General features: G+C 44.3%; 1 long non-coding RNA gene across 1 annotated transcript in view; it reads left to right on the top strand.

The window, feature by feature from the left end:
- The first annotated feature begins 359 nt into the window (after positions 1 to 359).
- The window catches only part of LOC125132330 (uncharacterized), a 108,624-nt gene continuing 93,456 nt past the window's right edge, over positions 360 to 15,527 (top strand). The window contains exon 1 of the long non-coding RNA XR_007136205.1: positions 360 to 713. This is a non-coding gene — a long non-coding RNA (uncharacterized LOC125132330). The remainder of the gene's footprint in view (positions 714 to 15,527) is intronic.

Raw genomic sequence — 15,527 nt, 5'->3', positions numbered from 1 at the left:
AGATGTGGCTCAGATCTGGTGTTGCTGTGGCTGTGGGGTAGGCTGCCAGCTACAGCTGCGATTGGACCCCTAGCCTGGGAACATCCATATGCCGCAGGTGTGGCCCTAAAAAGCAAAATAAATAGATAGATAAATCAGTACAATAAAGGAAGTTCTTACTGTTCTTGTTAGTAGTTAATGCTGCCAGCTGGGCAGCTGCAGGTGCCAAGCCCTTCCAGCCCCGCCAGGTGAGGCCGGTAACGGGAGAAGAGGTCAGCGCCTGTCAGCAACCCCGGCTGGGATGGCAGGAGGAGCGGAAGGCACTGGAACCTCGTGAGCCAGCCTCTTGCTGACACAGTTATAATAAGATAACCCCGTTCAACTTCCCATGGGGTGCGTGGGTTACCTTCTCTTCCTGGCTATTGCTCTGGTCAGTGCCCAGTGCCTGAGAGCTTGCAAGCACAGGAGGACCAGCCCTGCCCTGGGGCCAGGTATGCCACCTGGTGTAAGAGAGGAAAAACCTCCTAGTCCAGCTCAGAGCCAGCCCTGATAAATCCCAGTGCCAACGCTGGTGACAGGAATTTCTGCTTCTGATTAAGACGGAGTAACACAGACTGGATTTACCCTTCCATCGGAAATAACACCAAAAGGCAAAAAGCAAAATGTGGCCTTCAAGACATTGCTCATGAGGCAACGATAAGCAGTGATCCCTGAGAGACGGGAAGAAAAACAAGGTGAGTTTTATGACTGACTTGACATACTGCTTTGGAGAACGTTCTAGGCCTGGCACAGGGGTGGGGGGATTCAGGCAGACCAGAGTTTCCTGAATTAAGGGGACACAGCTGGGAATCTGGGTGAATCCCTAGAGACTAGAATTCGTAGGAACGAGAGCTGCAGGGTAAGAGTGGAATCTGCGAAGGGAAACTGCTCCACCATTCAGCTGAGCATCAATCAACTGGGGACTACCTGAGGCTGGGAGAGACCCACTCAAAATACAAGAGGGAACAGTGCTCAGAGGTCACCCAAGACTGGGAGATAGAGCCTGTTCCCGAGAGCCTGAGAGCCAGAGGGGAAAGTCTTATAATTCAGGGGGCATTAATTAGAGGGCTAAGAAGGGTCTTGGCTGAGTACTGGGGAAAAAGGAACCCTAAACACAGCTCTGGTCCCACCTAACAAAAAGATCAAACTATTTCCAAGTAACATAATGACTCCCCAGAAGAAAACTTGAGATTATTTATAGAAATAAAAGTATTTCTATAAATATAAATAAAAAATTAGGACCCAAAAAGGTAAAATTCACAATGTCTGGCATCCTGTCCGTAATAGGATTCCTGGAACTCTAGGACCCCTGGCGGCCTAGTGGGTTAAGGATTCAACATTGTCACTGCTGTGGCTTGGGTTCAATCCCTGGCCTAGGACCTTCTATATGCCATGGGTGCAACAACACCAAAAAAAAAAAAAAAAAGAAGGGAGACTTGTTTGCAGAATATATAAAGCATTTTCACAAGTCAGCACTGAGAAAATTAAAAAACCCATTAAAATATTGGCAAAGATTTGAACAGACACTTCACCAAAGAAAACATGTGGATGCTAATAAATAGGCGAAGTGAAACTCAATGCAATAGTCATTAGGAAAATGTAAAGTCCAATGTGATAGCACCACAGATCTTGTAGAAGGGCTCGAATTAAAAAGACTGATCATATCAAGTGTTGGTGAAGCTGTGGAGAAGGTGGAACTCTCGGATATTGCTAGTGGGAATGTAGAATGATTTAATCACTTTGGAAAAACAGTTTCTTAGGAAGTTAAACATATACCTACCTAATGGTCAGCCATTTCTCTTCTTGCTATTTACCCAAGAGAAATGGGAGCATTACAAAACCTTTTATATGAATATTCATAATGATGCCTTATCCCAAAGCCAAGGAAAAAAGAATAAGGGCTTGGCCTGTGGATTTCTTAGCAGAAGGTTTAAACAGGGGTCATGTGGGATCAGAGGCTCCTGGGTGCAAAGTATGACTGTGCTACTGATGAACATGTTGGGCAGATCATTCCCCTGGGCATCGCTGTCCTCCTGCAAAGGAGCTGCAGCCTTTCCTGGGTTGGATCCTGGCTCTCCCATTTACCTCTCCGGGCCTCAGTTTTCTCATTTGTAACGTGGGCCTGATAATAACAGTACCTCCTCCCCTGGCTGCTGTGAAGATTCAAGGGTCTAGCAGCACAGGCAGAAGGATTGTGGCCGACTTTTCACCTACTCGGTCTTTGCTATTGTCGTCATCGCCGCCATGACCTGCCTCGCGGGATTCCTGGGGGGCTAAACAAGGTTGCCGATGCAAACTCTCCGGCACGGGCATTAGCAGATGCAGTCATCCGTTGGTATCCAAAGGGAACTGGTTCCAGGACTCTTGCGGATTCTAAAATTGGAGGATGCTCAAGTCCCTGTATAAAGTGGCAAAGTATTTGCATATAACCTTGATACATCCTCTTGTATGCTTTATTTATTTAATTGTGGATAAATATACCTTTTATTGAAGGATAGCTGATTAATGTTGTGTTAATTATTTCTGCTGTATAGTAAAGTGACTCAGTTGTACATGTATATACACTCTTTTCAAAAAATATTCAAAAAACATTTTTAGTGCCTCACCTGTGGCATATGGAGGTCTCCAGGCTAGGGGTCTAATCGGAGCTACAGCTGCCGGCCTGCACAGCAATGCCAGATCCAAGCCATGTCTGTGACCTACACCAGAGCTCAGGGCAAGGTCGGATCCTTAACCCACTGCGTGAGGCCAGGGATCGAACCCGCAACCTCATCATTCCTAGTTGGATTCGTTTCCACTGCACCATGACGGGAATGCCAAAAAATATTCTTTTCCATTATGGTTTGTCATAAGACAGTGAATGTATTTCTCCGTGCCATACAGTGGGATCTTGTTTACCACCTTCAGGTGTAATAGCTTACGTCTGCTAACTCCAACCTCCCCCTCCACCCCTCCCCCAACTCCTTGCCCCTCGGCAACCACGAGTTTGTTCTCTATGGCTGTGAGTCTGTTTCATAGATAGGTTCTTCTGTGTCATTTTTAAGATTCCACATATAAGTGATGTCGTACAGTATTTGTCTTTCTTACTTCACGTAGTATGATAATCTTTAGTTCCATCCACGTTGCTGCAAATGGCATTATGTCATTCTTTTCTATGGCTGAGTAGTATTCCATTGTGTATATATACCACATCTTGCGAATCCAATCATCTGTCAATGGACACTTGGGTTGTTTCCATGTCTTGGTTATTGTGAATAGTGCAGCTATGAGCATAGGGGTGCATATATCATCTCGAATTGTAGTTTTGACTGGATAGATGCCCAGGAGTGGGATTGCTGGATCATACAGTAACTCTATCCTTAGTTTCTGAGGAGTCTCCATACTGTTTTCTGTTGTGGCTGTACCAACTTATATTCCCACCAACAGTGTGGGAGGATACCCTTTTCTCCACACCCTTTCCAGCATTTATTATTTGTAGACTTTTAATGATGGTCAATATGACTGGTGAGAGGTGATACCTCATTGTAGTTTTGATTTGCATTTCTCTAATAATTAGTGATGTTGAGCATTTTTTCATGTGCCTTTTGGTTATTTGTATTTCTTCTTTGGAGAAATGTCTATTTAGGTCGTCTGACCATTGGTTGGGTTGTTTTGTTGTTGTTGTTGTTGTCGAGTTGTATGAGCTGTTTGTATATTTTGGAAATTAAGCCCTTGATGGTTACATCATTTGCAAATACTTTAGCCCATTCTGTAGGTTGTCTTTTTGTTTGGTTTATGATTTCCTTTGCTCATAATTTTGATTAGATCCAATTTCTTTATTTTTGCTTTTATTTATATTGCCTTGAGAGACTGACCAAAGAAAACATTTGTATGTTTTATGTCAGAGAATATTTTGCCTATGTTGTCTTCAAGGAGTTTTATGGTGTCATGTCTTACATTTAAGTCTTAAAGCCATTTTCAGTTTATTTTTGTGCATGGCGAGAGGGCGTGTTCTAATTTCACTGATTTACATGTGGCTGTCCAATTTTCCCAGCACCACTTGCTGAAGACTCTTGTCTCCTTTGTTGAAGATTAATTGTAGGTATGTAGGTTTATTTCTGGGCTCTCTATTCTACTCCATTGATCCATATGTCTGTTTTTGTACCAATACCATGCTGTTTTGATTGCTGTAGCTTTGTAGTATTATCTGAAGTCTGCTTCCTATACATGTTCAATCATCTCTAGATTACTTACAATAACAAATACAATGCAAATGATATGTAAATAGTTGCCAGCTTGTGACAAATTGAAGTTTTGCCTTCTGGAGCTTTCTGGCATTTTTATTTTCAGATAATTTTGATCCACTGATGGTTGAACTGGCAGATGTAGGGCCCATAGATTGGAAGGCTGTAATTACACGGCAGAGTGACAGGGCTGTGCTATAGATGGTGGGTGGTGCTGCAAGACTCGGGAAGAAGACAGAAGTTTTGCCTGGCGGGGGGATGAGTGTGGAAGTCTTCCTGGGGAAAGTGGCCTTTTCTGGGTCTTGAAGGAAGGATGTGTGGAAGTTCTTAGATGGAGGAGGGGAAGGTAGAGTGAGGAACTTGAGCGGAACTTGGTGGTGAGAGAGCCCGAGCATGGGACCATGGAGTCAGTTTATTAGGCTGTGTGTCTGGGGCGAGGGGCAAGGCACGAGGCTGCCTGGGGGGCTGGGTGCCGAATGCCGTGTCTGGAGATTAAACTTGGTCCAGTATCTGGGGAGTTCCTGTGCCTGTCTACATGGCAGAATCACCTGAGACATTTGAAAAAACACAGAATCCAAGGTCTCAGCAGGCAATATTCTGAGTAGTAGATCCCAGGTGGGACCCAGGAGTCTATACTATTTAAAGCTCCCCAGGAGGTTCTAATGCCCCCCCCCCCAGGTATAGGAACCCGTGCCATGGGGATGGGGTGTCTCTAAGCGTGGAAAGGCCCTATGGGAATACCAGATTGGAGCAGAAAGCTTGAGAAGGTAGGGAAGGGGTGTAAGAGACCCCTGACTCTGACCCCCAGCCTCCCACCCTTTTCCACAGCAGCCCCACGCTTGGAATGCCACATTTACTTGGAATATGCCACATAACAAACAGAATTTGGAAATAATCCTTATGTTCCCCAGCAGGTGACTTCATAGACACATTGTGAGGGACTTGTACAATGGGGTATTTTTATGTATGTATTTATCTATCTTTTTGCCATTTCTTGCACCGCTCCCGCAGCATATGGAGGTTCCCAGGCTAGGGGTCCAATCGGAGCTGTAGCCACCAGCCTGCACCACAGCCACAGCAACATGGGATCCGAGCTGCGTCTGTGACCTACACCACAGCTCACGGCAATGCTGGATCCTTAACCTGCTGAACAAGGCCAGGGATTGAACCCACAATCTCATGGTTCCTAGTTGGATTCGTTAACCACTGAGCCATGACGGGAACTCCAATGGGGTATTTCTTAGTAATGAAAAAGAATACTGCAGCAACATGGGTGGATTTCAAAACAAGCTGAATGAAAAGAAACCAGACCCTCCCCCCCCGCCCCGCAAAAAAGAATACATACTGTGTATGGTTCCATTTATATGAAATCCTAGGAAATGCAAACTAATTTTCAGTGACAGAGAGCAGACATCTGTTTACCTGGGATGGAGGGGGATAGAGGGATGAAAGAGAACTTGGGGTGTTTGCTATCTCGTGGTGATGGTTTTAAGTGAGTATGCATGTGTTAAAACGTATCAAATTGTATAATTTAAACGTGCTCTTTATTGCATGTCAGTCATACCTCAATGAAGCTGTTTAAAAGATCTGATGCCAGTTCTGAGCAGTCATAGCCAGTCTGTTTCTTTACACAGCGTCACTGCCATCACACACACCTGTCTGCCACTGTGTCCTCCTCCTAACTGTCTGTGCACGCTGAATGGTTACTAGGCCCGAGGTACTCTGTGCTAAATTCTAGATGGAATTTTTAATTCAACACGCACAATAGTCTTTTACATATGAGGAAGCTGAAGCTCAGAGCGGTTAAGTTACTTCTCCAAGGAAATGTTATCTGATTGAGCCTCAGCCCCAGCATTGACCCCTACTCTCAGTGAAACTCTGTTTTGATTTGTTTAATTTGTTTGTATAATTGTGATTATACAAACACTGTGATATTTGTGGGAGAAAAAATTTAAACATGTAGGTTACTTTCAATCTATCCCTGTACATTATTGACTATCCTATCTAATGATTTTTATTTTTCCATGTGTTTTATCTTGAAAAAGTATTACCGTAATTCAACCTTAATTTTCTACATGTGCTCTTATACTCTTTTGCGTAAAAACAACACTAAGAATAGCTCTTAGGTACGTGGTTTTGTTTTGTTTGTTTGTTTGTTTTTTGTTTTTGTTTTTGTTTTTGGCTATGCCCACAGCATGCGGAAGTTCTCAGGCTAGAGATTGAACGTACATCACAGCAGTAACCAGAGCAACAGCACTGGCAGTATCAGATCCTTAACTTGCTGAGCCGCCAGGGAGCTCTGGTGATGCTCTGCTTTTGGGCAAAGTCTGAAGAGTAGGATGTCAGGTGCAAAGTGCTGCTTTTGTTTTCCTACTTCTCTTGATCTGAAAAAACACACCTTTTCTTTTTATTTTATTTTATTTCATTTCATTTCATTTTATTGCTTTAGGGTAAGCCTTCTTGGAATTCCAGTCCAGACCCTGAAATTCCTTGTGACATTTATCATTTTTGACTACCAAGCACCATTCTTCCCACATTCGAGGAAGTAGTTCACTCCCCAGCACAAATAATAGGTTCCAGTTGGTTTTAGCCAGTCTATGTACCCACAACCATTGCCCAGGATTGGCCCCCAACCAAGTCAGAGCCAGTGAAAAACAAGCTGCCTGTTCTGGCCTTCCTGAGAAAGTGGCCTCATTCCCAAGGGTGATACCAGGGAGACGCCCTTCTACAGGACAGTACTGGGAGGGACAAGAAGGCTTTTAGCAGAGAATGGTGCTGGGTGCTGGGTGGTGGGAAGACTTTGACAGATACTGGAGAGGTCAGAGCAGAGAGAGGGAAAGACCGCTTGAGAGGGGAGCCTCTCCCTGTTCCCCATTCTGGATGAAATTGTTTGAGCCAGCCGGAGCCAAGGGACAGATTCCTTTTGTCTAAACCAGTTTCCATTCGTTTATTTGACCAACATAGGCTGCCTTTTACTATGCATTAGACACAGGTCTAGGAACAACACCAATTCGGTTTTCCAGGAGCATAATCCTCAGGCTAATCTTACCCTAATCCTTAGTCATAAACTAGAACTCTGACCTTTTCCCAGTGGAAAGCTTTTAGTGTCAAGAAACAAAGGACAAAGGGGGCGTTTGTAGAAGAGTTTGTAAGGTGCAGTAAGCAAAACCCCATGATTCTTCCAAAAACCCTACCCTGTGGGGTCTACCAGGAGGTCTTCGTGGAGGCGGGCCCCTGAAGGTGAGGAATGCAGCCCCGCTCTGATCAGCACGACGACGAGTCAGGCGGTCAGTGTGGAAAATCTCAGTGAACAAAGAGGTTTTTAAACGATTTATTCCCTGGACGAGCTCTGCGAACCTCTTTGTGAATCTTTAATAGGTAATCTCCACTGGACAAATACCATAACCCATATATTTTACTTGAAAAAAACCCCAGTAAATTCTTTCATATGTACAGTGTATTAGCACTCCTTTCAAATTAAAAAATTTTGATAATTAAAATGCTAAGTGCACTTTCCTCTTCTTGGCCAAAATTTCCCAAGTTGTCATTTTTCCTAGCTGGGTATTGCAAGGCCCCTCCTCCACTGCTGACCACAAGGCCAGTCTTGGAGGCAGTATAAAGAGAAGGGACAGGAGTTCCCTGGTGGCTCAGGGGGTTAAGGATATGGCATTGTCACGGTGTCTGGGATCACCGCCTTGGCACGGGTTCAATCCCTGGCCCAAGAACTTTCACATGCCACAGCCATGCCCCCTCCTCCCAGCCCCCTGCACCCAAAAAAGAGAAGGTATAAAAAGAGGCCTTTTTTTTTTTTTGCTTTTTTAAAAGATGACTTTATTTTTAAAAAAATAGGCTTCATTTAGGTACAACTTACATAAATAAAAATTCACCGGTTTCAAGTATAAAACAGGATGTTTTGACAAATGTTTGCAGTTAGGTAACCTCTACCACATTCAAGATAGAGAACATTTCTGTCACCCCCAAATATTTCTGTGCCCCTCCACCTCTTCCCACCTCTCCCAGTACCTGGCAACTCCTAATCTGCTTTCTCTCACTGTAATTTTGAATTTTCCAGAAGTTCTTATACATGGAATCATACCATATGCACTCTTCTCTGTCTGGTTCTTTCACCCAGAATAATGATTTTTTTAATTTCATTTTTTATTACTCAATGAATTTTATCACATTTATAGTTGTGCAACAATCATCACAACTAAATTTTATCGCATTTCCATCCCAGACCCTCAGTGCCTCCCCCCGCCCCCAACCCGTCTCCTTTGGAAACCATAAGTTTTTCAAGGTCTGTGAGTCAGTATCTGTTCTGCAAAGAAGTTCATTGTGTCCATTTTTTTCAGATTCCACATGTCAGCGATAGCATTTGATGCTGGTGTCTCATTGTCTGACCGACTTCACTCAGCTTGATAATTTCTAGGTCCTTCCATGTTGCTGCAAATGCCGGTATTTTGTTCCTTTTAATGGCTGAGTAATATTCTCTTGTGTATATGTACCACATCTTCTGGATCCACTCCTCTGTTGATAGACATTTAGGTTGTTTCCATGTCTTGGCTATTGCATAGAGTGCTGCAATGAACATCGGAGTACATGTGTCTTTTTGAGTCATGGTTTTCTCTGGATAGATGCCCAGGAATGGGATTGCTGGATCAAATGGTAGTTCTATTTTTAATTTTCTGAGGAATCTCCATACTGGTGCATTCCACAGTGGTTGCACCAATTTACAATCCCACCAACAGTGTAATAGGGTTCCCTTTTCTCCACACCCTCTCCAGCACTTCTTGTTTTTAGACGTTTCGATGATGACCATTCTGGCTGGTGTAAGATGGTACCTCCTAGTGGTTTTGATTTGCATTTCTCTAATGATGAGTGATGTTGAACATCTTTTCATGTGTTTTTTGGCCACCGGTATGTCTTATTTGGGGAATTGTCTGCTTAGATCTTCTGCCCATTTTTTGATGGGGTTGTTGGTTTTTTTGATATTGAGCTGCAGAAAGTGTTTATTCATTTTGGAGATCAATCCCTTGTGAGTTGCTTCATTTGCAAATATTTTCTCCAACTTTGTGGGTTGTCTTTTCGTTTTGTTTAGGGTTTCCTTTGCTGTGCAGAAACTTAAGTTTAATTAAGTCCTATTTGTTTATTTTTGTTTTTATTGTCATGACTCTAGGAGGTGGATCTGAGAAGATGTTGCTGTGGTTTATGTCGGAGAGTGTTTGGCCTATGTTTTCCTCTAAGTGTTTTAGAGTATCTGGTCTTATATCTAGGTCTTTAATCCATTTTGAGTTTATTTTTGTGTATGGAGTTAAGAAGTGTTCTAATTTCATTCTTTTCCATGTGGTGTCCAGTCTTCCCAGCACCGCTTATTGAACAGGCTGTCTTTTCTCCATTGTGTGTTCTTGCCTCCTTTGTCATAGATTAGTTGACTGTAGGTACATGGGTTTAATTCTGGGCTTTCTATCCTGTTCCGCTGATCTAGATTTCTGCCTTTGTGCCAGGACCATACAGGTTTTTTTTGTTTGTTTGTTTGTTTTGTCTTTTTGCTATTTCTTTGGGCCGCTCCCGCGGCATATGGAGGTTCCCAGGCTAGGGGTTGAATCGGAGCTGTAGCTGCCAGCCTATGCCAGAGCCACAGCAATGTGGGATCCGAGCCGCGTCTGCAACCTACACCACAGCTCACGGCAACGCTGGATCGTTAACCCACTGAGCAAGGGCAGGGACGAACCCGCAACCTCATGGTTCCTAGTCAGGTTCGTTAACCACTGCGCCACGACGGGAACTACCAGGACCATACAGTTTTGATGACTATAGCTTTGTAGTATAGCCTGAAGTCAGGGAGCCTGATTCCTCCAGCTCCATTTTTTTTTTCAGGATATCTTTGGCTATTCTGCATCTTTTGTGCTTTCAAACAAACTTTAAAATATTTTGTTTGAGTTCTGTGAAAACTGTCCTTGGTAATTTGATAGGGATTGCATTGAAACTGTAGATTGCCTTGGGTAGGATAGTCATTTTGTTAATATTGACTCTTCCAATCCAAGAGCATGGTATGTCTTTCCATATGTTTGGGTCATCTTTGATTTCTTTTGTCAGTGAGTGTCTTATAGTTTTCCGAGTACAGGTATTTTGTCTCTTTAGGTAGGTTTATTCCTAAGTATTTTATTCTTTTTCATGTGATGGTAAATGGGATGCTTCCCTAATTTCTCTTTCTGATCTTTTGTTGTTAATATATAGAAATGCAGCTGATTTCTGTGTATTAATTTTGTATCCTGCGACTTTGTCAAATTCATTGATGAGCTCTTAACAATTTTCTGGTCGAGTCTTTAGGATTCTTTAGGTATAGTATGATGTCATCTGCAAATAGGGATAGTTTTACTTCTTCCTTTCCAATTTGGATTCCTTTTATTTCTTTTACTTCTCTGATTGCTGGGGCCAGGACTTCCAAAACTGTGCTGAATAGTGGCGGCAAGAGCAGACATCCTTGTCTTGTTCCTGATCTCAGCGTCACCCAGAATAATGATTTTTGAGATTCATTCATATTCTTGTGGATATCAGGAGTTTGTTTCTTTTTTACTGCTGAGTGATTCCATTCTGTTAATGTACCACAGGTTGTTAACCCATTTACCATTAATTGGTACTTGGGTTACTTTTAGTTTTTGACCGTTATGAATAAAGTTGCCATGAACAGTCACTTGAAAGTCTTTAGGTAAATTCCTCTCTTGGTAAATAACTCTTGGGTAAATACCTAGGAATAGGATTACTGGGCTGTAATGTAAGTACATATTTATCTTTACAAGCAACTGCCAAACTGCTTTCCAAAGTCATACAATTTTGTATCCCCACCAGCAGATTATGAAACTTTCAGCTGCTCCACATCCTTGCCAACATTGGTATGGTCAGTTTTTAAGATTTTTTTAGTCATTCCAGTGGATATGTGGTGTCATTCCATTGTGATCTAAGTTTGTGCGTCTCTAGTGACTAATGATGTTGAGTATTTTTGTGGGTGTACTTATTTGTCATTCATATATCTTCTTTGGTGAAGTATCTGTTCAAATTTTCTTTTCTTTTCTTTTTTTTGCCATGCCTGTAGCATGTGGAAGTTCCTGCGCCAGGGACTGAACCTGTGCCACAGCAGGGACCTGAGCCACAGCAGTGACAATGCCAGGTCCTTAACTGCTAGGCCACAAGGAAGCTCCTCTGTTCAAATCTTTTGCCCATTAGAAAAACTCATCATCTTCTTACTTGGAGTTGTAAGAGGGTTTTTTTTTTTTTTTTTTTTGATATATTCTTGATGAAAGTCCTTTATCAGAAATATGTTTGGCAAATTCTTTTACTCATTTGTTGACTTGCCTTTTGCTTTTTTAATGGTGTCTTTCAAAGAGCAGAAGTTGTGTTTTTTTTGGTAAAGTTTATCCATTTAAAAAATTCTATGGTTTCTTACTTTTGTGCCCTATCGAAGAGACCTTTGTTCAGCCCAGGGTTTCTCAATTACAGTTCTATTGTTATTTGGGGCCAGAAAATTTTTTGTTGTGGGAGGCTGTCCTGTGTATTATAGAACATTTGGCAGTGTTCCTGGTCTTTGCCCACTAACTCAGTAGCATAACCCCTACAATTGTGACAATTTAAAATGTCTCCAGACCTTGCCAAATATCTCCTGGGGAAAAACTACCCCAAGTTAAAAAAAAAAACAAACACTGGCCTAAATTAAGATAAGAATAATTTTCTCCTACATTTCCTCTGAAGCTTTGTAGTGTTACCTTTTCTGATTTTTTTTTTTTTGTCTTTTTGCCATTTCTTGGGCCGCTCCTGCAGCACATGGAGGTTCCCAGGCTAGGGGTCTAATCGGAGCTGTAGCCACCGGCCTACACCAGAGCCACAGCAACGCGGGATCCGAGCCGCGTCTGCAACCTACACCACAGCTCACGGCAACGCCAGATCGTCAACCCACCGAGCAAGGGCAGGGACCGAACCCGCAACCTCATGGTTCCTAGTCGGATTCGTCAACCACTGCGCCACGACGGGAACTCCACCTTTTCTGATTTATGTGACCTATTTTGAGTTAATGTTTGCATTTGATGTGATGGTTGCGATTCATTTTTTGAATATAGACACCTAGTAGTTTCAGCCTCATTTGTTGAAAAGACCATCCTGTCCTCATTGAATTCCCTTTGGCCCCTTTGTCAAAAGTTGGTTGACTACATGTGCGTGGGTTTATTTCTGCACTCTGTTCTATTCTGCTGACGTATATCTAACTTCATATCAATGCTGCACTGTCTTGATTCCTGCGGCCTTATATTGTCCTGAAATCGGGGGGTGTCATCCTCAGACTTAGTTCTTCCTTTGCCAGATTGTTCTGGCTCCACGAAGACCTTCACGTCCTCATATAAATTTGGCAGTTAGCTTGTTGATTTCTGTAAAAATGTCCTGCTGCTGTGTTGATTGAGACGGTGTTGAATCCATCGATCCGTCTGAGAAGTGGCGTCTTCATAGTCTTGAGTCTCCTCGTCCCCGAATATGCTTATCTTGCCGTTTACAATTTTCTCTTAGCAGTGTTTTACCGTTTCCAGTGTGCTGGTTACGGTGATTTGAAAAATACCTTCACAGCTTATTTGATACACTTCCCTTCCAGACGTGGAGACTAATTTCTCTCCCCGCACCTATGGGCTGGACTTAGTGAGTTGACTTGCTCTAGCAGGTAGAATAAAGCGGAAGTGACAGTGTGGGACTTGGATGACTCAGTCATCGGCAGCACTTTCTCAGTGGGTTGCCCTTTCTCTCCTGGATCGTTCATTCTGGGAGAAGCCAGTGTTCCGATTTTGAGCCGTCCCATGAGGTGTTTCATGTGATGAGAAATTGAGGCCTCCTGCCAACACCAAGCTGTCAGATGACTGCAGCTCTGGCCGACATCTGGTTTGCAACCTCCTGAGCGCCTCTGAGCCAGAACCACCTGGAAACTAAATTGCTCCTTAAATCCTGATCCATGGAGACTAGGATAGGAACAGTTTGTTGTTTTAAACCCCCACGTTTAGGATAATTTTTTATGCTAATCAATGACTAATATACACATCTTGCATCTGTTGTGATAAATGGACCATCCTGTATTTGATGTTTTTCGATGCAATTTAAAAAGCATTTTTAGGAGTTCCCGTCGTGGCTCAGGGGTTGACGAATCTGACTGGGAACCATGGGGTCGCGGGTTCCATCCCTGGCCTTGCTCATGGGGATCCGGCGTTGCCGTGAGCTGTGGTGTGGGTCTCAGACGTGGCTCGGATCCCGCGTTGCTGTGGCTCTGGCGTGGGCCGGCAGCTGCAGCTCAGATTGGACCCCTAGCCTGGGAACCTCCATGTGCCATGGGAGTGGCCCTAGAAAAGGCAAAAAGACAAAAAAAAAGGCATTTAAAAAATTTCCGTTGCTCATTGCTTATTGCCAGTAGAGAGAAATATACTCGCATTTAGAATGTTGGCAAAGTTGTACCCGGAGACTTGCTGACCTCCGTCCTCGTAGCTTACATGTCTGTGGACTTGATGGGTTGAGAAACTGGTGCGGTAGAGGCCTCAGTTCCTGTTTGGTGAGCCTGTTTCTCCTTTTCCACTTTAAATAAACTGAGTTCTTACTGATGCTGAGTCCGGGCCTTTCCCCTCTGACGCCGGGAGCTTGAGGGTCACCAGCAGCACACGTGTGTGGCCTCTTACTTTCACAGCGCTCATCACTAACACAACGTGGCTGCCCCCCCAGTCTTTTGCTCTTTTATTTAACGCAGTTTCTCTCTTTTTAAAAAGAGTACATCTTTTTATTAAAGTAGAGTTGATTTACATTCTGTCGTGCTGATTTCTGCCGTACAGCCAAGCAACCCAGTCATGCATATATATCCACCTCTCATCCCAGCTGCTTCCCCTCATTCTGCTGGCTCTTCACTCACCCCTTTTATTTTCTCCTTTTGGTCACGAGCTTGACCAGGCTTGGATCTTGGAACTTCTCCGTCTCCATTTTTCTATCATGTTTTCTGTCTCATCTTTTCCCTCCATGTCATTGGTTGCCAGGCAGCCCTCTGGTCAGGTCCCCCTTTCCTCCAGTTGGTTCTGTCCATGGGAGATAAGGGTCCGAATGGACCCGCTTGGCTTGTGGAGGTTGTGGATAGAGTGATCTCCCTTGAAAGGGGTGTCTTGAGGTGGCCCTGGGATGGACACCTCTCCTGAAGACCTGCAACCCCAAGCCTTCCTTCTCCCTGAGCCTTGAATCACTGTGTGACACTGCCTCTCATCTGGTCCATGAGAAAAACTCAAACTGCATTTATAGACTGGAGCTCATTTATGCTCAGCTCTGATGATCTTCCTCCTCCTTGCCAAACCCTCCCACCCCTTTCTCTGCTCCTGAAAGTTCAGTCTGAACTGAAAGTGCCCAGAAAAACCATGCCCTCTAATCCGGGCATCTGGCAACTGTGGCCTGGAGAGCTCAGGTGACGTGCTCAAGTTCATAGAAAGGCAGCATTTAGATACAGGCCCTTGGTTTTCCCAAGTTAGTGTTTTTTTTCCTCCCACTAACCCGAACTTGGCCTCAGCAGGCATGCTGCCTCCCATCCCCACTGGCGTCCGATGGGGCAGAGAAACTGGTGCCGAGTCCAGGAGGCAGGTGGCAGCTATGACTCAGCCTAGGCTGTGGGTAGGTGTTCCATCCCACTCAGAACGGGGCTTGAAGGCTTAGTGGGGGTCCAGGTCCAGGTGTAACCGGGAGATGAGAGCTGCAGAGGCAGGGGACTGGCTGAGTTGGCGCCAGAACCAATAAACCTGTCATAATTTCCTGTGGTTGCTGGAACCAATGATCATAAGCTGGGTAACTTAAAACAGCCGAACTGTACTTTCATGGTTCGGGGACCGGAAGTCTGAAAGCAAGGGGCCCACTGCCTCCTGAGACTCCAGCAGGGAGTCAGCCTCTTCCAGCCTCTGGGGCTGGCGATGTCCCTTGACTTGTGGCCGGTCTCTCCCACTGTCCTCACGCCTCCTGCTCTGTGTGTGTGTCTTGTCTTCTCTCTGTCCCTCTGCCTCTCTCTTCTAGGACATTCGGGATGACATTTAGGGCCCACCTGGACAACTCAGAATAAGCTCCTCCTCTCAAGGTCCTTAGCTTCATCTCACCTGCATATAAGGTAACACTCCCAGGGTCTGGGGATTTGGTGTGGACAACTTTTAGGGCACCAGAGGAGCAGGCCAGCGTTCCTTCCTTAGTCGATCCTGCGAGGAGAGGGGAGGCTGGAGATAGTCAATGGGGGAGAACAGGTATCTCCGA

This window comes from Phacochoerus africanus, chromosome 8 (assembly GCF_016906955.1).
Source record: "Phacochoerus africanus isolate WHEZ1 chromosome 8, ROS_Pafr_v1, whole genome shotgun sequence".
NCBI classification, from domain to species: domain Eukaryota; kingdom Metazoa; phylum Chordata; class Mammalia; order Artiodactyla; family Suidae; genus Phacochoerus; species Phacochoerus africanus.
The sequence above is the reverse complement of the archived record's forward strand: the minus strand, read 5'-3'. Positions and strand labels throughout refer to the sequence as shown.